The sequence below is a fragment of the Lygodium microphyllum genome, chromosome 7 (assembly GCF_053477565.2).
Source record: "Lygodium microphyllum isolate KBCC chromosome 7, Lygodium_microphyllum_v1.1.10, whole genome shotgun sequence".
Lineage (NCBI taxonomy): Eukaryota > Viridiplantae > Streptophyta > Polypodiopsida > Schizaeales > Lygodiaceae > Lygodium > Lygodium microphyllum.
Window position 1 is genome coordinate 71895028 of NC_141141.1, and position 24046 is coordinate 71919073.

Genomic DNA, 24046 nt, shown 5'->3' on the forward strand with positions numbered 1-24046 from the left:
ATCGAACCACTGTAATTAAAACTTGTGGAAAAAGCAACTCTCCTTTTGTTCTTATAGACTTTATTGAAGCAACTATGGAGCTGAACAAGAGGGTGGAATCCCTTTTAAATGCTCAAAAGAATATAGGGTGTCCTGAAATTATAACAGATTTTACTTCATTTTTCTTGCTGGATCTTCTAGCCTGAAATTATCAAGGACTTCTGAAGTTGCGACATTGCTTTCACAAACCCTTCCACAACGCTGATTGGGAAAGTTCACACTTATCCATGCGATCTACAAGTGGGAATTGTTTCTTTGTAAATGGATGTTTGGTTTCTTAGTCCAGCAAGAAACAACGATGTGTTGCGGTTTCTACAACTGAAGCCGAATATGTTGCTGCATCATTAGGAGCTCGTGAGCTAGTTTGGCTTCGACAACTACTTGCAGATTTGGGACATCCTTCATCATCTAGTACACCTCTTTGATGGGATAACCAAAGTGCTATTAGTCTTACCAAAGACTATATACAACATAGTAAATCAAAGCATATTGCTATTCATTATCATTATGTTCGACATGAAGTCAAGAAAGATTTCATTATGGTGGAGCATTGTCCCAATGATCAAATGGTTGCAGACATCTTCACAAAAGCTCTTAGTGAAGCTTGCTTTAGCTCATTAAGACATGCACTTGGTATTGTTCCAAGTTCTTGTCTCATTGATTGAGGCATGCATCATTGTATTCAAGAAAACTTTATAGTAAATCATTTTTGTATCATAGGTATGTGTAGGGGCTCGGGTTTTTCCCTTGTTCTCCCCAAGGGTTTTTTCACTCGTAGCCAGAGACTTTTGTTTGAGTGGGGATGTTACAACTATATATATCATCTCTCACTTGACTTGGGTCTCACCTATATATACTAACTCTACATCAATATGAATCATTCTTTGGGAGCATGTCTTGTGTATCTCTCTCATACTCACTCTCTCTCTCAACAATTTTTTATTCAATTGGTGTTTGCTATGACCATCAATAAGTCGCAAGGCCAAACTTTGTCTATTGTTGGTCTTTACTTGAAGACATCGATATTTACACATGGACAGTTGTATGTTGCATTTTCAAGGGTGAAATCCTCATGTGGCCTGAGAGTCTTGTTGGATGAAAATGGGAGCATTATGAATGTCACAACGAACATTGTATACAAAGGATGTGCTTTAGAAGATGCAATAAGGTGTATTTCTTTTTTGCAAGGATGCATGTAAATATGTGTTTTTTGGAGGATACAATGGTATGCTTTCTTTTTTGTAGGGATGTATCCATTGAAATTTGATAGCTTTGTAGTCATTGCTTGGCTCATATGTGAAATGGCCTTTATACTATGTTTGGTTGGTATATACTCTATAGTAACTAATTATTTCCCGAACCTGCACTATGTTTAAGTGTTTAATCCACTTCTGTAGATGCCTACTCCATGTTGGGGCTATTATCTAGCTTCGGAATATCAAAAGGAACTTCAATGTATCTTGTACGCAGTAACAATGCATGATATTATAAGAAGAACGCTTGCAAGGGTCATTGAGCATTTATACGATGATATCAATATTGATATTTTACTTCGAGTTTTTATTGAGGTGGTGCATTGTGGATATACTCAGTGTTTTCGAGTGCATATGGGTGAATCTGAACAAGATAAGAGGTTTCGAAAATCTCACACTGATAGAATACCAAGGGGGTGGCCAACGTATGAATTTAAATACCTCGGTTGCTTTGTGATGCTACATCAAGCTGTGATAATGCCTACTGAGTGGTTTGCAGGTGTTAGGCTAGGTATTGTTATTCTAAAGTTAAGTAATCTTTGTCAATTATTAGATGTGTTTACGTTTACATTGTGGCTTTCTAAAATTTTAGGTGCAAGAAAGAGAGGAAAGATTGTCATGTCCCCTATAGCATCGCCAAGGCAAGGAGTGGCAATGGGACTTGCTTCATCTAACCATGTTGTGTTGGAGAGTGGAAAATTTCATCGTGTTTCCTCAAAGAAAAGAAATCTTTGTTTTGGTTAGGCTCCTTATGAAATTTTTGGTTTTTTTGTTCACACTGGTGCAATCTCTAGAACAAACTTTGATTTTAGGTTCTACTTCATCTATGTGTATTATTAATACTGAGAGTTTTTTTGTAATGCTTGGATACACTTAGACTTTGTAATTGTGACATCCAAGGATAATATAGAGGTACTTCTAACTATTGCGCAAAGCAAGTATGGATACAAGTTTACAAGTTTGGTGCATGGTCATTGCACATATATGTGAGTGTCTGTACACCTACATACAAATGTATTTTTAGCCTTTTATACATGCATATATGAGAGAGAGGGAGAAAGAGAGAGAGAGAGAGAGTGTGTGTGTGTGTGAAAGGGGGGAGAGATGTAAAAGGGTGAGAGATGGAGGGGTTGGGGGTAAAGGAGAGGGGTAGGAAAGGGGAGGGATGCGGAGAGGTGAAAAAGGGGGACGGAAGGAAGACATAGAGGTTGTATAGGAAGAAGAGAGATGAAAAGGGAGGAGGGAGGGAACGAGGAGGAGATATGAGAGAGAGAGAGAGAGAGAGAGAGAGAGAGAGAGAGAGAGAGAGAGAGAGAGAGAGAGAGAGAGAGAGAGAGAGAGAGAGAGAGAGAGAGAGAGAGAGAGGTAACAAATATATGAGAGGAGTCATAGAGAGAGAATGGGGGGTGAAAAGGGATAGAGAGAGGGAGAGAGCCAAAAAAAATAGTAAAAGAGATTCAAGATAGAGAGAATATAAAATAAGCATTTCATATGTCTTTTGTTTGTGGTTAGATGCAATGTTATTTCTAATTGTAACATGCAAAGAAAATATGGGTAATGTTTATAGGTCTAGTGCATAATAAGAGGTGTTGTATACATATATGAGTCTCTATATACCTAAATGCAAGTACATGTCTATCCTTTTGTGAATGCATATGAGAGAGAGAGAGTAAAAACAGAGGGGAGAGATGCAAAAGTGATGTGAGGGGTTGCAAATAGAGGAGAGAGATAAATAAGGGGAGGAAGGGAGAGAGGAAGTGATGGGTGTTGTAAAGAGAGCAAAGAGATAAAAAAGGGAGAGAGAGAGAGAGGGGAGAAGGTGAGAGAGAGAGAGAGAGAGAGAGAGAGAGAGAGAGAGAGAGGTAACATATATGTGAAAAAATTCACAAAGAGGAGAGGTATGAAAAGGGTGGGGAGAGAGAGAGATTGGCGATAAATAGTGAGATAGATTCAAAAAAGAGAGAAAATATTGAGCACACATGTGACCTCTTATGCTCGAGGACACAAAAGAAGAATATGTGTTCATGCTATGGTTGTGCAATTGTACAGATTTTACAACTATTTAAATGTTATAGTTGTGCAATGGAAGTGAATCATATGGTGTTTTTACACTCAAGGATGGCAAAGTTATTATGCGATAGGGAAGCGAAGCTGCCGTGTAATAGCATGGTAGCTTCGCTTTTCTATTGCCGTGCTTTGCGGCAGCAAGGCTGCCGCAACGCAAGATATATGGAACAAATGATGATTGGAATTTGGCACTCACTCTATTTTTTAAATCATTTTAGGTACTTGATAAAACAATACAATTTCAAGAAAAACTTCACAAAAGGCCACAATCTTGAAAACATATTATTTTTCCCACCTCACAACCTCAACCATGTAACCTATGAAGATGGCCTAGGCATGCATGCATCAATTGACCTATGCACATAGCATAGGGTAAATGGGCCAATAGAGTGCCATCTAAGGGCCCCCCCATTGTTTTCCCCAAAAGAGTTATATAGTTTCTTTTATAGTTCTCTTATTTTCATCACATGGAACCCGCATTAAAAAATCTAGGGATTTTTGGTTCCTTTTTCTTTACCCCCCCCAACAAGTAGTAGACCTAGTTATAAAGGAAGAGTTTCACAAAATGTAGGGCACTTTGGTTCCTTTTTCTTTTTCCCCCCAACAAGTAGTAGACCTAGTTATAAAGGAAGAGTTTCACAAAAGAGTGACAATGAGGGGCCAATGGAGTGTCACTTTGCGCCACACTATTTTACAATTTTATGAAATCCAAAACGTACAGAGTATTTTATGTGGCTCAATTTCTTAACTCACGTTAAGCTTGAATGTAATACACTAGAATTCAAGTGGCTAAGAAAGATACATCTTTCGTGCGAAAACTCTATGAAATTGGCATGGGGTCTATGTTCCTTCTGAGGGGTGTCACCTTATTGGCCCCTTTACCCCATGCAAGAGAGCGAGTGGATAGGTTTTGCGCAAGGTTGAGGAGCGCGTTACTACGTTTTCCACCACTCCAGACAATGCAAGATATCTTGTATTTCTTTCAGTGATTCTGTGCATCAAGTGCATGCTTGTATAGGTTTTTGAGATAGCATGTTTTCCTCTTTAAGTTATAGGCTATATCTCACTTGAAAATACAAAAGAATAGGCACACTATCACCACTACACTCGTTGAATACCTCATGTGGGTCATTGATTCCCTCCCTCCACCCCCTTAATGCCTAGCTAGACTATTAGCTAATAGGTGATGCAACTAGTATATACAAAGTTTGGGTTTTCCCCTTCTTTAATATCCACATAGGCTCATAGTCTTGTTAATGTATATGATGACAAGGCTCACGGAGACATACATGAAAGAATAGAATATTAAAAAATGCATTGAATGCCAAAGGAGGTTAAAAGAAGATCAAATAGGATCTCCACATGTGAGAGCATTCAATGACAAAACCTCTTCTCTCATCTCATATGGAACAAATAACGAATGGCACTCGCTCTTTCTTTAAAAATCTATTTCAACTACTTCATAAAACAATATAACTTCAAGAAAAAGTTCACAAAATGCCAACATCTTGAAAACATATTAATTTTTCCCACATCATGACAGGCCCTCATTCAACCAAGAAAACCTTTGATTTCTCGGACATGCACACATCAATTGACCTATGCAAGTCAGCATAGCATAGAGTAAAAGGGCCAATAGAGTGCCATCCAAGGGTCCCCCCCATTGTTTCCCCCAAGTGAGTTACATAGTTTCTTTTATAGTTCTCTTTTTTACATCACATGATGGCACTCACATTAAAAAATTTAGGGCACTTTGGTTCCTTTTCTTTTCCCTCCTAACAAATAGACCTTGTTATAAAGGAAGGTTTTCACAAAAGAGTAACAATGAGGAGCCAATAGAGAGTCATCGAGCTGTCGCACTATTTTACAATTTTACAAAATCCAAAATGCAAAAAATAGTTGCGTGGCTTAAATTTTTTTACTCATGTAAGCTTGAATGCAATACATTAGAATTTGAATGGCTAAAAAAGATACATATTTTGTGTGAAAACTCAATTGGCATGGGGTGTGTGTTACTTCTAAGGGGTGTTACTTTAATAGCCCCTTTATCCCATGCAAGAGAGTCAGTGGATGGTGTCATGCCACTACGCGGACACAATGTGGAAAACCTTGGAGTCCATCATCATCCAACTTTCTTATTGTAGAGAGTCAATGCCATATTAGTCATTAGTGTCAATGTCCATAGTATGGATGGTTCCCAAATAATGAATTTTTGGACAAGTTTAGCATATTTTTTATATTTTGGATATTTTTTCGTATAAAACTTCTAAAAAGGTGTAGAATACTTTGAGGATCAGTTGACATGATAAAAAGCAAGTGGCCTTTCAGTCGATTTTAGGAGACCTTATGCAAAAAGATGGGCTTGTGAATTGGCGCATCATGCGATTGCAGTTTTCAGGCAACAAATAGTACTTGAAATTAGGAAGAAAAAAAAAGAGAGATCTGGGAGAATTATGAGCAAATGTCATATGTTTTTACCCCCCTTTCAGAGCCAACAAAACTATCTGAATTTGCGATCTGGGCAGCAAAGAAAAATCTAGTGTTTGGTGTAAGTTTTTTTGTCTACTAGGGAGCTCCATGAGATCTAATGCTTAGAGATTACTTCCAAGTAGTCTCAGACAAGTATTTTGTTTGTAATCTTGGGTTCTATCAATACATAATACTTTGATTCATTGAGATTTTTCTTTATCTTGTGTACCTCTTATTATTTTTCTTCTCTTATATATCCTATTCTCTACTTCCTTCTCTCTTTGTGATCCCTAGTGGATATGACCTTTCGACTAAAACCCCTTCAATAATGGATATTGCTCAAAGTCAACAAATGTGTTAATACATTTGCCACCACTCTAGACAATCAAGGGACTCTCCTTCTACTTGCAAATTAATTGTTTCTAACTTGGCTATATTCCATTCAATGCAATATGTAAGCCTCATGCTTTCTTTCTCCTCTTTGCTCCAACTATAGTACACCTTTGATGTCTTGTAGACTTGTACATGGCTTCAAGGCTCTCAATGAATGGATTCGCATGTAGCCATGAACTATCTTCTTCAAGGAGGGGAGGAGTCAAAGATGGCCAATGGCCAGCTGGTATAAGTACAGTCTTGTCAATATATTTGATAGGTCTCACTTCTTAGGGAGATATATATAAGACAAGCATTGAATGCAAAAACTTAAAAGAGGTGAAAAGAAAACAAAATAGGACCTCCACAAGTGAGAGCATTAAATGACAAGACCTCTCATCTCATCTCATCTCATATGGAACAATAACAAATGGCACTCGCTCTTATTTTTAAAAACCATTTTAGATTTTTTATAAAATTGTACAATTTCAAGAAAAACCTCACAAAAGGCCAAGATCTTGAAAATATATTACTTTTGCCACATCACAATCAAATGCCCCATACATGCACATGTCAATTGACTTATGCGAGTCCACATAGCATAGGGTAAAAGGGCCAATAGAGTGCCATCTAAGGGTCCCCTCATTGTTTTCCCCAAGTGAGTTATATAATTTCTTTTATAGTTCACTTGTTTACATCAAATGTCACTCACAATAAAAAATCTAGGGTACTTTGGTTCATTTTTGGCCCCCTTTTTCCCAACACGTAGACCTAGTTACAAAGGATTAAGGGGTTCACAAAAGTGTGACCCCCATTGCTTTCACCAAGTGAGGTATACAGTTCACTTACTTACATCACATAGCACTCTCATTAAAAAATGTAGGGCACCTTGATTTCCCCCACCCCCTACAAGTAGACATAGTTATAAAGGAAGTCTTTCACAAAAGAGTGATAGTGAGGGGCCAATAGAGTGTCACTCAACCAGCATGTTGTTTTAAGATTTTACAAAATGTGGAGGCTCCCATTGCTCAAGTTTGAGCTTATTCTTTAGTAAATAAAAGCTTTAAATGGAGCTTTCATGGTTGTCCCCCCTATACCAAAACCTAGAAAAGAATTTACGTAGTTTAAAATTTTGACTCATGTTAAGCTTGAATGTGATACATGAGAATTCAAATGGCTGAAAAATATGCATCTTTTGTGTGAAAACTCTACTAAATTGGCATGGACTTGTGTTGCTTCTGAGGGGTGTCACCTTATTGGCCCCTTTATCCCATGCAAGAGAGCAGGTGGATAGGTGTTGCTCAAAGTCGACAAACATGTTATTACATTTGCTACTGCTGTAGTCCTTGTTTATAATAACTAAAATCAATCCAAGATAAATGTATATGATTGCAATGTGAGAAAAAGAGAAAGAATTGAGAAAGTGCATGTATTAGCTCTTCAATAATAAAATCATATTTAAATAGCCATGCTCCTCACCATCCTTAAATGTTGAGATGTAGAGAGAGACACGTGAGAGGGAGAGAAGAGACACATTGTGTAGACTCCCAAAGACTATATCATATTGATCACACACACACACACACACTCTCTCTCTCTCTCTCTATATATATATATATATATATATATATATATATATATATATATATATATATATATATATATATATATATATATATATATATATATATAGGTGAGACCTAGTCTAGATAGGGTGAGCTATATATAGCTCCAACACCCCCACTTAAACAAAGGTCTCTAGCTACAGATGAAAAAAACCTTGATGGAAAGCATAAGGTAAAAACTTGAGCTCCTATATACAAATGTACAAATGAAGGATTATTGTGTGCATGTAAAGTGAAACTGAGTATGTATGTACAAAGATGACCAATAGATCTAGGGTCTATATGCATATATGAAGTGTATGGTGCATACAAGGAGTATGTACAATGGCACATAGTAGATTAATTCCCAAAGATTGAAGTTGAGACAACTCCAAGTTCCAAGCGCAGCAAAGTGAAGCATGCTTCATTGAGTCCTTTGGTGAATATATTTGCTGTCATCTAATCACTTGGGCAATGTTTGATGATGATGAGGCCTTTCTTTACTACATATTGAACATAATGATAATGCACTGCAACATGTTTAGACTTGTTATGTTGAACAGAGTCTTTAGCAAGTCTAATAGCACATTGGTTATCACATCAAAGCGGTGTGCTAGAGAGAGAAGGATGGCCAATATCTGATAGAACTTGGCAAAGCCATACTAACTTTCGAGCTGCTAAAAAGATGCAGTTACATTTTTAGCCTCTACAGTGAGAACAACAATACAATGTTGTTGCTTACTAGTCCAAGAAATAAGACAACCATTGATGAAGAAACAATTTTCACTTGTAGAACGCATAGATAGGTGAGAGCTTTCCCAATCTGCATATGAATAACCCAAAAGTTGAAGTGAATGTAGAGAATTAGAGTTTTTTTAACGCCAATAAACCAACCCAAAATCTTTAGTGCCTTTCAAATACTTCAAAACTCATTTAACTATGGTCCAATGTTTAAGACATGGAGAACTCGAATATTGGTGTATTACGAACAAGAGGTGAGAAAGTTTCTTGATAATCAACTCCTACGATTTGTGAGAAACCTTTGGCAACTAGGCTTGCTTTGAATTTTTCAAATATTCCATCTACTTTTGTTTTAGTCTTATAAATCTACATGCATTTAATAGTAGTACATCTAGATGGTAACTCAATTAGAACCCATGTACCTTTAGAGAGAAGAGATTCATACTCGGCTTCCATGGCCTCTTGCCATAGTTCCTTTTGTGGGGATGACCTGGCATCACTATAAGAGACAGGGGCCTCACAAATATTGAGAGAATTCTCAAGAATATGAGCATCATAAACATGACAAGTACCATGTTCATTATCTATCGAAAGATCAACATAAAGATCAATGACAAGGTCATCATCAGCAATAATAAGTGCAAATTGTAAATCCTAATTTGAAGAGTCAATATTTCATCATCATATAGAAAAGGAAAATAAGTGACTAATGACTTTGTATCATCAATGTCATCTAGTGACCACGTCCCACCCAACATCCTCTTGAGACCATGTGCTACCCATAAGTTGTTTATTGAAAATAATATCACAACTTATGATTACCTTCTTGGAAGATGGATCATAAAACTTGTATCCCTTAGAAAAAGTTAAATATCCAATGATGATAACTATCAAACCACAAGAGGATCAAGTTTTTTGTGAGTCTCTATGGGTACATCAATATAAGCAATACATCCAAAAGTTCGAAAATATGAAAGAGTAGGGGTTTCACCTGTCCAAGTTGTAATTGCTATTTTAGCAGAAGGAGCAGTTGTAGGAAGATGATTGTGCACAAATACTACTGTTAAGACTGCTTTAGCCCAGAAACATCGAGATAAGCCAGAATGAATGAGCATACATCTCATGGCATTGAGAATAGTCATGTTTTTACCATTCTGTTGAGGAGAGTAAGAAACTATATATTTATGATGAAACCGTGATTATTACAATAATCATCAAAATCATTTGAAATGTATTTTCCACCATTATCACTGCAAAGTTTCTTGATGCGATGGACCGGTATGAAGTTCTACATGCTTTTGATATTTCTTAAAATATAATAAAGCTTCTGATTTGTGTTGCAAGAGAAAAACAATGGTGTATCTTGAGAAGTCATCAATGAAAGTCATTAAATACCAATATTGATATTTTGATGGAGAAAAAAGTCCACAAATATCAGTATGAATAAGATCAAACAAATCTCTAGAATGAGCTATGGTGGAAATAGAAAAGGGTTTGTAAAAATGATTTCCAAGTGCACAACATTCACAAATACCCATATAAGGATAAGCTTTGAGTTCCATATCTTGAACAAGGTCACGCCGATAAAGATCGAAAAGCTTAGAAAAATTAGAGTGAACAAAGCAACAATGCCATATTTTGCTATTAAGATTGCCAGGAGCTATAACAACATTTGCAATATCTTCATTTAAAGATAACTAAAAAAGATTACCATTTCAAGAAGCAACATCTATGGTTTGGCCATCTTTCTCAATGTGACACTTAGTATAGTCAAAACCGATAAAGAGACCAAGATCCATAAGTCCTGCAATTGAAAAAAGATTCCTTTATAGATCTAGGACATGTAAAACTCCACATATAATTCTTTTTGAAGAAAGAGTACTGAGATATAAATCACCTATACCTTTGACTTGAGTGACCCGATTGTGTCATCATCAAGATAAACCAATTTCTTGACAGGAATAGAATGATAATTATGTAACCATTGGGACTGATATGCTATGTTTCATGTAGCACCAAAATCAATAATAAAAAGAGATCCATCATGAACAGGAAGTATCCTTTCCGGACTGATAGAAGAACTCACAATTTGCTTCTTTAGTAGTGTTGACATGTGTAGCAGCATATGCTCTATTACGATCTAAATCAAAACACCTCTTGAAACATAGATGAGTTAGATGATCACTCTTTTTGCAATAGTCACAAGGAGAATAATCTCGAGATATGTGGTTGTTTATTTGTAGTATCATATTCTTCATCATATTGTTTTGCCACCATCAATCATCAATAGTGTGACCATTTCTATTGCAATAAGAAAAATGTCTGTTAGGAAACTTGAGACGAGAGAAGTTACTACCACCACGACTCCTACGTGTAGAGCATGGAAAGGAATGCATTCGAGTAAGTAAATCTTGGTCGATTTGTTTTGACTATGTGTCCTCTTGTGAGATCATAACTGTTTGTTGATTTGTGTGTCGTTGTTCATGTCATTGTGAATATTCAATCAAAGATATACAATCTTGATCAAAATTGATCCCATCTTTATTAGATAATATAGTAATAATATTATCATAAGCATGATCCTTTATAGTATCAAGAAGTTGTGTTACCAATTGCTTTTATAGAATAACATCACTACAAGATATAGGCCTCATACTGACGTTCAAAGCTACAAAAATTTTCACCAAAAAATTAACCCCCGTTTGTAGCTAAACACATTGGTATTAGTGACGCCATAGAACCGTCGCTATCGGTGTCACGATGCCAATAGTGATGCTTTGCGATGCAAACTGCGACGGCAATAGCGACATGAACTGCAACGGTAAATGCGACGTGTACAGTAAATTTGCGACACTAATAGCAATTGTTACAGAGAAAAAAATTTGTGGCAGGGTAGCTTGTGTTATATTTAGGCCATACAAGAGAGTTATAGTAAAGTGTACAATGCATGTCAAAATGAAGGCAAAGTGTATTTGAATCCATAAAATTGATACATAAAATAAATACAAAATCCTATAATGAAAGTGCTCATGGAATCATGGCAAGATACAAAGGATGATAATAACATAGTGCATAGAAAATGCCTATATAAATCACATGACCAAACAAGAAGAGGATGTGCGCCCCACGGATCCAAAAGCTAGCTATAGATCCTCGCTATCTGAAAACTTGTCCCGCCACAAAGGAGCATCGAATGGACTCTATAAAAAAAGAAACAACTACACATTAGTCCACCATTCAATAATGCATTTTAATGACCAAACAAGAAGAGGATGTGCGCTCCATGGATCCAAACGCTAGCTATAGATCCTCGCCATCTGAAAACTTATCCCGCCACAAAGGAGCATCGAACGGACTCTACAAAAAAAGAAACAACTATACATTAGTCCACCATACAATAATGTATTTTAATTAAAATTAGTAACTATGGACAAGAAAGATGATCAGTGACTTACTAGCCACCACGTGCATACAATCTATTGATCAATGTAATGAGACCATGTCTCTCTACATATCCAGTCTCTAGACCAGTGGAATCATAGTTTGTAATGGAGTATTGCAAAGTTAAACAAAATACAACTGTTAGAAACACGATTGTTAGTACAAGCGATATTGCAAAAAAATAAGGGAGAAGAACAAAAGAAAAACTTACAAAGTCCTCTAGATAAGTCATGTTGTGACTCCCAAGATGATGGACCACTTCGCCCTCCAATCGTGCCCTCGTTGCCTCACGCTGCTATCTCCAATGCCTTGATGAATCTTTAGCCTCCTCCCTGATTCCGCACCAATCATCTGCGTCTAGCCACTCGGCCTCTAAGGACCCACTCTTAAGTGCCTTGCGTGCGTCCGTGATCGCCTATGTGACATGTACGCATGCATGCACTTCATTATCTAGCATGTGGAAAGCCTATCTGCTGTGGTGGGTACTAGAAACTCCTCATGCAAGGATGCTACTATGTAGTCCTTGCTCCCCTTTGGTGTTGCATGAGATTCATGCGAGGGTTCATGAAAGTCGCTCAATGTAGGAATGCTTAGCAAGATGGGAGTAAAAACATTAAGAAGAGTTTTGGAGTCAAGATAAAAGAATGATTAAGATTTTCATTCAAACGATTTCATATGTCGGCATGATAAGGAGAAGTGAGAATACAAAGGTTTCAAATTTCTCAATATGTTCTCATACATAGATTTCTTGATAGAAGAAGTTCAATTAATCAATTCACAAAAGATCATCAAAGGTCGATCATAGGAGAGCTTTAAATATGATGGATATGCATGAAAATATAGGTAAGTTGAAGTGTTTTTGGTAATGGGGTTTATGAAAATATGATAGGAACATAATCAGAAGATATTCTACAAATAAGATATTGTATAACCATAATGAAGAAGATGTTTTGATTGTTGTTGATGATGATTGGAGAGCAAAGTGAAGGCAGAGAGATTATCCAACACCTTTCCTTTTTACAAGTTATTTTTTGAACTGAAGACTTCTCACATGACATTTGACTTTGATAGCGAATGATTGAAGGCCAACTCTTGGAGTATTTTCACTTTGGAGATGACATGCTCTCATGCTTCAAAGAATAGAATGCTTCAACTACAACAGCTTCCATCGTCACACTTCGTTTTTCTTTTTCTTTGTCTTCAACTCGTTGCTGCAATGTTCGTTGTTGCTGTCGATTCATTCCCCCCTCTTCTTCTTCTTCTTCTTCTTTCATTCCCTCTACAGTTGCTTTGTTCCACCCTTTTGCTTCGTCTTCAGAGTTCGCCCCTCCCTATCTGCAGTCGTATTGTCGTCAATCGGCTACGTTGTCTTCAGTATACTAAGAATCTTTGTCCGGTTTAGCATCGTTGTCACAGCATCGTCTTCTACCCCTTACGATCCACCAGACATGTTTATTCTTCCTTTTAAGCTTTTTTCTGCCGATATGCCAAAAAGCCGTAGCTTTTCATAGTTAAGGCTTAAGCTTTTCTTGAAGGTGAAATCTATTGTTTATGACGTCAGTGATTTTGTCATTAATACGGCAATTATATTCAGCCGTTTATACTGTGTGTCATCACTTGCCTAGCTTTTTTTTAGATGACACACTTTAGAGTATTCCTTCATCTGCACATCTTCAATGGCGGAAACACCTTCTATCCTAATAATAGCAAAGATTCCATTTCTCTTGTCAAACAAGAAGTTTAACTCAATAGTGGATGCAAAATCCTTTGTGATATTTACTTCAGAAGCTGTCCATGTAAAGAGTTCAATACATCCAAATAGTGGTGTCTCCTTGAATCATTGGCACCTTCTTCTAGAATAGGCTTTTATATAGAAAAACATTCTACTCTTTGGCATATAACATCAATGTTGGAACCAACAAGGATTCCTTTGTGATTCCCCGAATTTCAATAGAAAAGTAGCATTAGAAATCATATTTTTCCTTTCACCCTGCTCTACTTGTGAACCTTATTTTGATATTCAAACCCCCACGTCAAACATACGGTCAATTTCTTCAGGTAGCACTAGTCCAAGTTTTCTTTAGAATTATCGAACTTGTTGGTGTGATAAGCACTTTTGCTGAAGTCAATATTACTTCTGTGGACTTGGAGCCATATTTATGATCTTGCCAAAATAACGTTTTCTTCATGCAATGTTCCCTAACAAGAACATATGCTTTGAAACAAAACTTCATGCTCATGCACTCATGATTCAAGAAAATACAAAATATTGGATCCGTGTTATGCAACCAATCAATCGATGCACCACACAAAGATTATGAATGAACTGAAGAGGATGGGCCTAGCCTAACTACATGTGCTCGTGTGCCATGTAGATGCAAACACAAAAGAAACACACAATGAAAAATAAACTCATAATGACGCTGACTTAAAAGTCCAAAATTTTGGCAAAAAATTCTGCCCTCAAGTTTGCAGTGGTAGACGTGCAATGTCACGACATCTGTCCCCTCCAAACATGCACATCCTCCGGTATGTGCCAACTTGTTTACCACTTGGCAACATTGTTCCCACCAAGATCATATGGGTAATCATCTGGGTAATATGACATGTAGGTAAGTTGGCATGGGTTATCATAGCATCCTCTTGGATCATATGGACAAATCAAGGTAGGTATGTCTTTGTAATTCATCTCAGTATCCGGATTCGGGGCAAATCATCAACACTGTCGAAAGGTATTTTAACATTATTGTCAATTATCTTATATTGCCACTATACTCTGGCTTCTTTGCTACAACATGCAATTTTCACCCCTCGATGAGAATACCCTGGTAAACATAAATTTTGTTGTGTATAAACAGTAACACCCAAATCTTTTTGCTGAAATATGTCAGCAAAGAATACTTTTTGTTGAGAATCCTCAGCACCCAAATTCTTTTGAAGCATGAAATTATCAATTTTGCAATTCATCGCTAGAGAATTGCCTTGTAAGACATATGACATCTCTTGATTTTCAATTTTCAACAATGTTGAAAGATCCTCAATAGTATCCGAGCACAATAGCCCATCATAATAAAGAGCATCAATAACCTCCTCATATCAAATTAAATCTCGTCACTCTTCTTCAAGTTTGTAGTCATCTCAATGTCGGAAAGTAGCTTGAATGTAGGTTGCTTTTTCGGCTTTGAGTCCTTTAACTTTGGGGCCTTTCAGTCTTCTTGCAGTTTTGGATTTTGCATGTCAACCATACTCTGCTCCGCTCGTGAAGAAGAAGGTGGAAAAATTGGATCTTCATTGTAATATTTCTACCCAAAAATATTATAGATCTTGATCCCCCCTGTTGTCAAGTGGAGGAAAGGAGGAGGAGCCAGAGGATGCTGCCATGCCGTTGACGAGGAGGCACGATCCAAGGTAGGAGACAAGGAAGGGAAGGCTGCCGTGCTGCACGAACGGGGGGAGACAAGGAAAGGAAGGCACCGTGCTGAGGGAGTGAAGAGAGAGAGTAGCGGCACAAAAAGGAGGAGGTTGCTGTGCATGGAAAAACAAAGGGAGAGGAAGGGGAGAGACTACCGTTGCAGCTGAGGAGATCGCCGCCATAGTCTCTCAGGCTGCTGCTAACCCACCGTTGCCATCATCATAAACTCCCCCCTCCCCCCCGGTTGTCAATCCTTTCCCTCCTTCCAATCATTGGGCCCTTTCACGTCGACTCTGTTGAAGATCAGAAGCTTCCTTAGAAGCTTCTCAGGATAAGGCCCATAAAGCTTATGCACGCGGTTTTCACCCCAGGTGCTTATAACCCACACTCGTAGCTCCAATTCCTACGCAAGGGAAAAGGTATCGACCTATAGGCAGCCTCGGAGGGCGTGAATAAAGGCTAGAAGGAATCCACGGAGTCCATAAACACACTACGTCTATGATGGCTCCAAAATCAAAGTCGCAAGGCACACGCGCGGAAGTCTCGGACCCAAACTTGCACGTGGACATCTCCGCAAGTCCTCATAACCAGGTTCTTGGAGTTAAATTCCGCGTTGGGCATGCTTAAAATTCATAGGAAAGTTATGAATATAAACCACTTATTTATTTACGAGCTCAGTTGCATGTTGCCTTTTTGTGCATTTCCAAAGTTATAAGCCTAAATGCATAATGCTTAGGGTAAAAGATGAAATTGTTAAGTGCATCCTTGATTGGCCGTGAAAGAACACGTGTATCTTGCATTTGGTCAATAACTTCCTTGTTATGACTTGCATGAGAAAATTGTTAAACGTCCGTTGCACGGCATGAAAATGAAACCATAGACACTACATGTTGCATGCGAGGGCGCTTGTAGAATGGATTAAGGTTGCATGGTACATATTCGTCTTGCATGAACTTCATTAATGTTGTTGTACCTAGGAAAGGGTTGCATGTTACATATTCGTCATGCGTAAATTTCATTTCATCAAAGTTGCATGTAGAAAAGGTTGCATGTCATATCAAAGCATGAAATTTCAATTGCATTAAACGAAAGGATATAGGCATAGTTCCGTGATGTAAATCCTTGTAGGCTTTATGCAAGTTATTCTCCAAATTGTCATTCGTCATGACTTTAGCAAGAAAAGAAAAGGGTTATTGCAAACCTTATAGTGCATAGAGGTAACAAATTGCATATTTACACGTAATGTGATGTATTGCGACTATTTACACCCTTAGAACAAATCTAGTGTCTCTAAGAAGAGATCGTTTCTTGTCACAAGACAGGTAGACCTATTTGGTAGATCATTTGTGATGTTATAACCCTCAAGGGGGTTCATAAAAGCACAATTAGTCGATACGATAAAAACCTCAAAGTGCTAGCTAGGGTTTAGCATGTTAGAAATTCTGCCTAGTATCACACTTGGTCGCCAAGTCAAGACCTTCAAACCCAAAGGTCCTACCCACATTTATGGAAAGTTTGGGATTAATCAAACGCCCCTACACTAATGATTTAGGGTTTCTACCCTAGGCATCGATCGATCTAATGCTAAAACTTGGGTTGAGTTTGGAAATCCTAGGACCGAACGCCTAGTACAATTAGGGTTGGGTTGGGTAAGAAGACACCCCAAACCCTACATCTTGACTAAACATACTCCTTGTCAAGAAACACCGTTCAATGGGTGAAATGATCCAATGAGTTATGTGCGACACTTGTGCAACAAGTTGCAACGTCGGATGGCCTTGTGGTTTAATCACAAGATAGATTTACCATTCCTTGGAATGATGTTGGCAGGTTCTAGTGCAAGTCTAACTTGCAAGAGGATGAGTAGACATCCTGTTACAGCACCTTTCTTGGGCTGATTTGCCAAGTTAAGGGAAGTTATGTTTTGCTTAGTAAGCAAAGGATCAATCAAGTTAGAGCGACATGGTCGCTAGGATTCACTGACTTAACTTAAGAAACCTAAGGTAATGGCTAATTTGGGTTGACAGGGTATGACCCTAACCCAAGGACAAAAGGGGTAAACAAACAAACCCTTGGGGATCTTTCCAAGTCACAATTGATCCCGGATCAAATGGTGGATGCATTCAGAGAGGAGGATTCACTCCTTAGCAGTTAGCGAATTAAACGACCACTGGATTGATTGTATTTGTAACAGCTTAGGAGCACTGTTTGCATTGTTTGCTCAAGGAACTAAAGGTGGAAAGATAACTAATGCTTCAGGTTGAAGGCTTGAAGGAAGAGGCAGCATCAATTACCCCCCGAATGTCTGCCGACCCTAAGCAAGGGGGTTGTTAGCTGCGCCAAGAATGTGGACCGAACCCGCCATGAGAGGTCTCTCCATTGGGCGCTACTTGGATCAGGAGGATGCTTGGGTGCTAGGGGGCTCTGGCCGTAAATCCCTTGCCTTTCGAGCCCTGTACAAGAGACCGATGTGACTCGGGGATTGGATCTCGAGGCCCGCATACTAGTCTACGGGCAGAATCTTGGATTAGTAATCCTTGTGGATTTCTGGATAGCTTTCGGGACCTTTGTGGATTTCTAGGAGGCATCCCACAATTAGATTCGTATCCTCACCTTCGTATTTGTTCTACATCCTTTAGATCATATAATCACACTAAGATTAAAACTCTTACTACCCTTAGATGCTTCATTAGTGGCTTAGTAAGTGCTACCATGCTAGAGAATAAGGTCCTTAATGAATCGTAATTAGAATGTAGAGACCCTAATTTATCCTTTTGTTTTCAATGTCCTCATCAAGTGTAGGCCCATGTGATGGTGATTGGGGTGTCTAGTAGGAAGAACATAGAGGCCACCTTATGTGAGATATTTAAGGTCTTGGCCTACAAATACAAAGCTTCAAGAAAAAAAGTTAATATCTCCAGGCTGCTAAGACGTGTCCTGCAAGTGAATAGGTGGACATGTTACATTCATTCGTTTTTTGCTTCTCCTCAGCAAGCACTTCGACTCCTTGAGAGTTCACCATCATGGAAGAATTTGTAGGGATAGATGAAATTAGGGCTAAAACTAGAGCTGGCTACTGCTGCTCCCTTCTAGTAGTCATCTTGTTTTAAAGGTCTTTTAAGTCCTTTAAAAAATTTTCCATCATATCTTGCACAATCGGTAATTCAAATGGTCTACCAACCGTAGCAGGAATAGGCATAGGCATAGAAGTAGGCAGAGGTACAGGATGAGGGGTGGAAGAAGTAGTGAATGATACAATAGGAGAAGTTGAGGTAGGAGAAGACATCGCTAGAGGTGTTTGCATACAGTTCTGTAAGCGAGCTTTCCATCTCCGCCTCTTCGTCAATGTGGAAACCCCATTAATAGTATCTTGCCAATCTGTCTTCGATCCCATAGGTTGTGTACAGACTTCAATAATCTTTTCCAACTCGTCCTGAAGTGCAAGATCAGCCGCTTACAAGAATAACTCCACTTTCTCTGAGTTTAGGGCTCTTTGTTCAAGTGTATCCAAGTGGTTGTAACGTTATTTAAACTCATGCAATAACTCAGAAGAAACAAGTCCTTTGTTGGGCTCATAGACCCACTCTTTGGACATCTTCCGAGTATTGATACCATAGTCCTCTAGGAAACATTCATCTTTGAGCACTTTCTTGAAGACATTCCAATTTGAGTCTTGCACAAATTAGTTAGTCACTCTAACCCGCAAATCAGGTGTGACAAGCCATAAGAAATAATTGCTCCAGTTGGTAGGAACTCCAAAGAAGGGCATGTGGCTTTCAAAAGTTTTAAGATAAGCTGAGATATTGAGGTCATCAAATAATTTTCGTTCACTTACCACAGCCTCGATTTCTTTGGTTGCTCCATGTGTATGCTCTTATTCTTAATGTAGCATTCCTTGTTGATCCAATTGTTGCTGATGAAGCTGTTGTTGCATAGATAACTGCATGAATTGATTCTACATCATAATAACTGAAGATAGAGCTTGCAATAAATTCTTCATCTCATCGGTGGAAAAGGAAGAAGCACTCGATGATGAAGTGGGTGGAGTATTCAAAGAGTCTCCCGTCTCGACAATCAGAAGCGACGCTTTCACTTCGGGTTCACCAGATGTTGCATGGGATTTGCGCGGGGGTTCATGAAAGTCGCTCTCACTGCAGGGATGCTTAGCAAGATGGGAGTAAAAAGATTAAGAAGAGTACTCAAGTCAAGATAAAAGAATGATTAAGATTCTCATTCGAACGATTTCATATGCCAGCATGATAAGGAGAAGTGAGAATACAAAGCTTTCAATTTTCTCAATATGTTCTCATACATAGATTTCTTGATAGAAGAAGTTCAGTGAATCAATTCACAAGAGATCATCAAAGTTCAATCATAGGAGATCTTTAAATATCATGGATATGCATGAAAAGATAGGTAAGTTGAAGCATTTTTGGTAATGGGGTTTATGAGAATATGATAGGAACATAATTAGAAGATATTCCACAGATAAGATATTGTATAACCATAATGAAGAATATGTTTTGATTGTTGTTGATGATGATTGGAGAGCAAAGTGAAGGCAGAGATATTATTATACACCTTTCCTTTTTACAAGATATTTTTTGAACTGAAGACTTCTCATCTGATATTTGACTTTGATAGTGAATGATCGAAGGCCAACTCTTGGAGTATTTTCACTTTGGAAATGACATGCTCTCATGCATCAAAGAACAGAATCTAGTTGAAGGTACATGTCTCCCTGAATACTTCGCACATGCTCTAACAGGATCAAGTTATAAACTTATTAAAGAAGCCTTGTTTCTTCATCTTCAACTTTTGCTTGGGACGTTGTTATTGACCTCCTCATGAATCTACAGTAAGTGATCCTTCAATCCAACTCTTATTTATGATTTGATAAGATCATAATAAGGTCCTTAATGCTGGCTCCATGGACGTATATTGCTTGTCGCTGTCGTATTGCTACGCATTCAAGGTGTGAAAACCACCCAAAAGTTGTGTGTGTGATTTGATACTTTGTACATACTTAGTTGTTGTGTTTACATTTATTTTCTGCGTATGCGTATAGTGAAGACAAGTTTCGAGGCATAGTGATGGGTATGTATGGGAAGTTTGGAAATATTATGGATGCGGAGATCGTTTTTTGTGAACATACTTAGCACAATGTTGTATTATGGACTTTATAAAAAATCTAAGTCTTTATGGTGAGAATGCTACAGTTCAACAAGTTCATGAACTTTTTGGGATTATAGAAGGTCAGGCTGATTTAGATATTCAGCTTATCGCATCTAATTCAGATCATGTTGATAGGATCTTATCATGCTTTGATATTAGAAAGCATTGGCATGTGGGAATACCTAGATTTTACCCTATTCCAGTTTTGGGTGATTCTGCAGGTGTTGATACCTCCATTTATGGGGATACTGTGAAATATGTTCTTAAGGCCAGCATGGATAATATCAAGTTGGATTTCTATGTGATTGGGACTTATAAACATGACAATCACACGTTTACTTTGGATGATTCAATTCAAGACCTTGGACTGCGCTATGACTATGGCAAATTTAGCCTGGGGGAAACGAAAAGCCAGGGATTGTTATTTTGACACGGATGCTATTTTTGAAAAGGGGGCTTTTTGGAGGGAAGACGCGTGATTGTCAGAAAAATATTGGCTATTATTCTGGATGGATCTTGAACAGGATGGGAGAGGTGGCGGAGAAGAAGCCTGACAATGGAGAGGCTTCGATGCATCCTCAATTGCACCAACTTGGAAGGCCTGCATTGAACCATATTACCTTAGACTAGATTTGTGTGTATCTTAAAACAACGATGAAGGAGAGCTCAAGAATTATATGATGGATAGCACACAAAATACAACGAAGTTGAGTGGGAGAGAAACTGGCAACGTTTATCTGATCTGCTGAAGGATGCAAGATAAAGACGACGAACCGAGGAGCTTGTGACATCAGAGGACAGTTACGAGAAGAAGACTGCATCAAATCTTCAGCGTATGATGCTGTGAATAGGGTGATGAAGGTGAGAAGAAGAACGACAAATGCTACTATTGGGAACCGAGTGGTGGAATCATTATGCTGGCGGAAGGCGAACATCGGAGGAAATGATGGACTAGCAAAGCTGGCAGACCGGGTTGGAGTTGAAGACGAAGGAGAAGTAGAAGCATTCTGACATTTCAACAACAAAAAAAAGCATTCACTGGTGCAATTTGCCCAGTTATTCGAAGTCTATCTGACTTGGTGACGTTTGAACAATGGAGAAGACACAATTTGGAAAAGGAGAGTGCTCGTCAAACGTCAAAATTGGAGACATCACTGCTGTCTGAGAATCTAAAGAAAGAGGAGCTGGATGGAAGAAAAAGGGAAAATTTTCGCCAGTCTGAGGCACGGGCACTGCTTTGGCTCTTCCAGATGATGACAAGATAATTGCCGTGGATGTTGATTGCCAAATGTACGAGCTTGGAGTTCCGTTTATGAATAAAGCAGGGGTGCATCACAAGATTGATTTCAGAGAAGGCATGTGCATGCCTGTGCTTGATGAACTACTGCAGGATGTATGTATACGCACCTCAAGGGCATACTATAGCAAGATATTCAGAGTTGTTACCTTCCAATGATTTTGCCCCTGCAGACAATGCTTTTGATACATTGTGAAGCACACACAAGCCTGCACATGCATGCATGTTGAATGCACATACAGGAAAGAAGAGGATCACATGCCTGGGGAGAAAAAGCATGGAAAGCAAACTGGAGAAGAAAAACAGGGAGTTGCATGTCTAGGCGACCACACTGGATTGAATTGAAGCCAATGTGGAATGTGCCAACGAGCATAGCCACAGGGAAAGAAGGAGACGAAGAGTTTGAACAGCCATTCTCAGCCAATTCTCGTTATGATTGATTCTTCTCTGTGAAAACAGGACTGTCCACTCTTTTCAAAAGAAGAATCACAAAATTCAGAATTAAAAATCCGTGACTCATCGATTACCAAATTTGAGCTTGAAGTACCCAAATTGAAGTCCCTTGTTACAAAATTCTCCAATCCAAAGAAGTGTCCTCTTAGTCAAAGAGATAAGGATGCAGAGAAGAAAACCAGTGCGCTATCTCCCAATCCCAAAACCAAAAACCCACATGATTTGAGTCTTGCTAAAGATCATGACACAGATTCAGCTTTCCATGATTCTGCAGATTCTTCATCTAATACCTCAACCATTTAATTAATGTTTTGCCTTATTACAGCAGAACTTCAGATGATCTGTTATGAGTCAAATTGCTCATGCATTGTAGTCCAGAAATGTTATTGATCAACATCACGTGAATTATGAAGACTTGTCAATACTTCACGCTCTCCAGTCTACAGCTCCTTCACAAAAACACTCGATGGATCACCTATTATAACGAGCCTTTAAACTTTAAAACATGTTTAGTGCCACAAATGAGGATCTCATTACAATAAATCAATGAACTTCATATTCAGAGACTGCAGCAAGCCTTTGGTTCTCTATTCGTCTTCAGTTATTGGCAACTAGCATTATCTTTTTCATCAACATCATAACTTTTCTGGAGCATAATACAACAGAGAAAAGGAGGTGGCCTGCTGAAGGATTGTTCAAAGGAAGGACTGTTACATAACACTGACATGACTGCAATTCTTTATTAAAAGAAAATCACACAAAGATACTGCTTTTGGTTACTCTGTTTCAACAACAGTAGACAACAGTAAATAAGAACAGTTCACTCATGACTTGAGGGTACATTGAATGAAGTTTGAATATGCTTGATTGATCTTTCATCTTGAAATTTATCAAGGTCTTCTGTGGTCACGACTTTGCTTTCGAAAACCCTTCGACATCTTTGGTGAACCCGACGTGAAAGTGTCGCAGAAATTTTAGGATGGGAGATACTTCAGCCTCTATTTCAGCCTCTTCTACAATTTTAGCTGCGTCTTCTTCAGCTCCATCAATGACTAATGCGTCAAGTACTTCAACTGAGGATCTAAAGCAAATTTTGCAGAATATGTCCATGTATATGCAGCTCCAAAATTAGCAGACACAATTGTATATGCAGCAGCAGCAACAATTGCATCAACAGCAGTTGTCTCAGCAAAGGCAACTCTATTCGGAGCAGGAGAATGCAAACAGCGCGACTAAGGCTATTGAAGCAGTTGAAAATGAGAAGAAGCTATTTGATGGCCGTAATGTTTCAGCATATTTGAAGACATATGAGATTAAGATGGGGTTTTTTGGAGTTCCAGCTGGACTTATGAGTAAGTACTTCCTTCGTCTTGTCACACCCGCTTTGAGGGCAAAAGTGACTGATCTTTTTATTCAAAATACACATTGGCAAGATTTTAAGAAGGCCTTGAAAGAAGAATATTTCCTTGAGGACTTTGGTATGGCTACTCGGCGGTCATTCCGAGAGTGGGTCTGCATGCCAAACAAAGGTCTAGCTGCTTCAGAGTTGATTCGAGAATTTGAAGAGAGGTATAGTCAGCTTGATGCCATTGAACAAAGAGCATTGGATGTTGAAAAGGTTGAGCTTTTCTTGCAAGCTGCAGATCCTGCTCTTCAAGAAGAATTAGGTGAGCTTCTTGAGGATCGCACGAAGCCTATGGGTCTTAAGACGGATTGGCAGGAT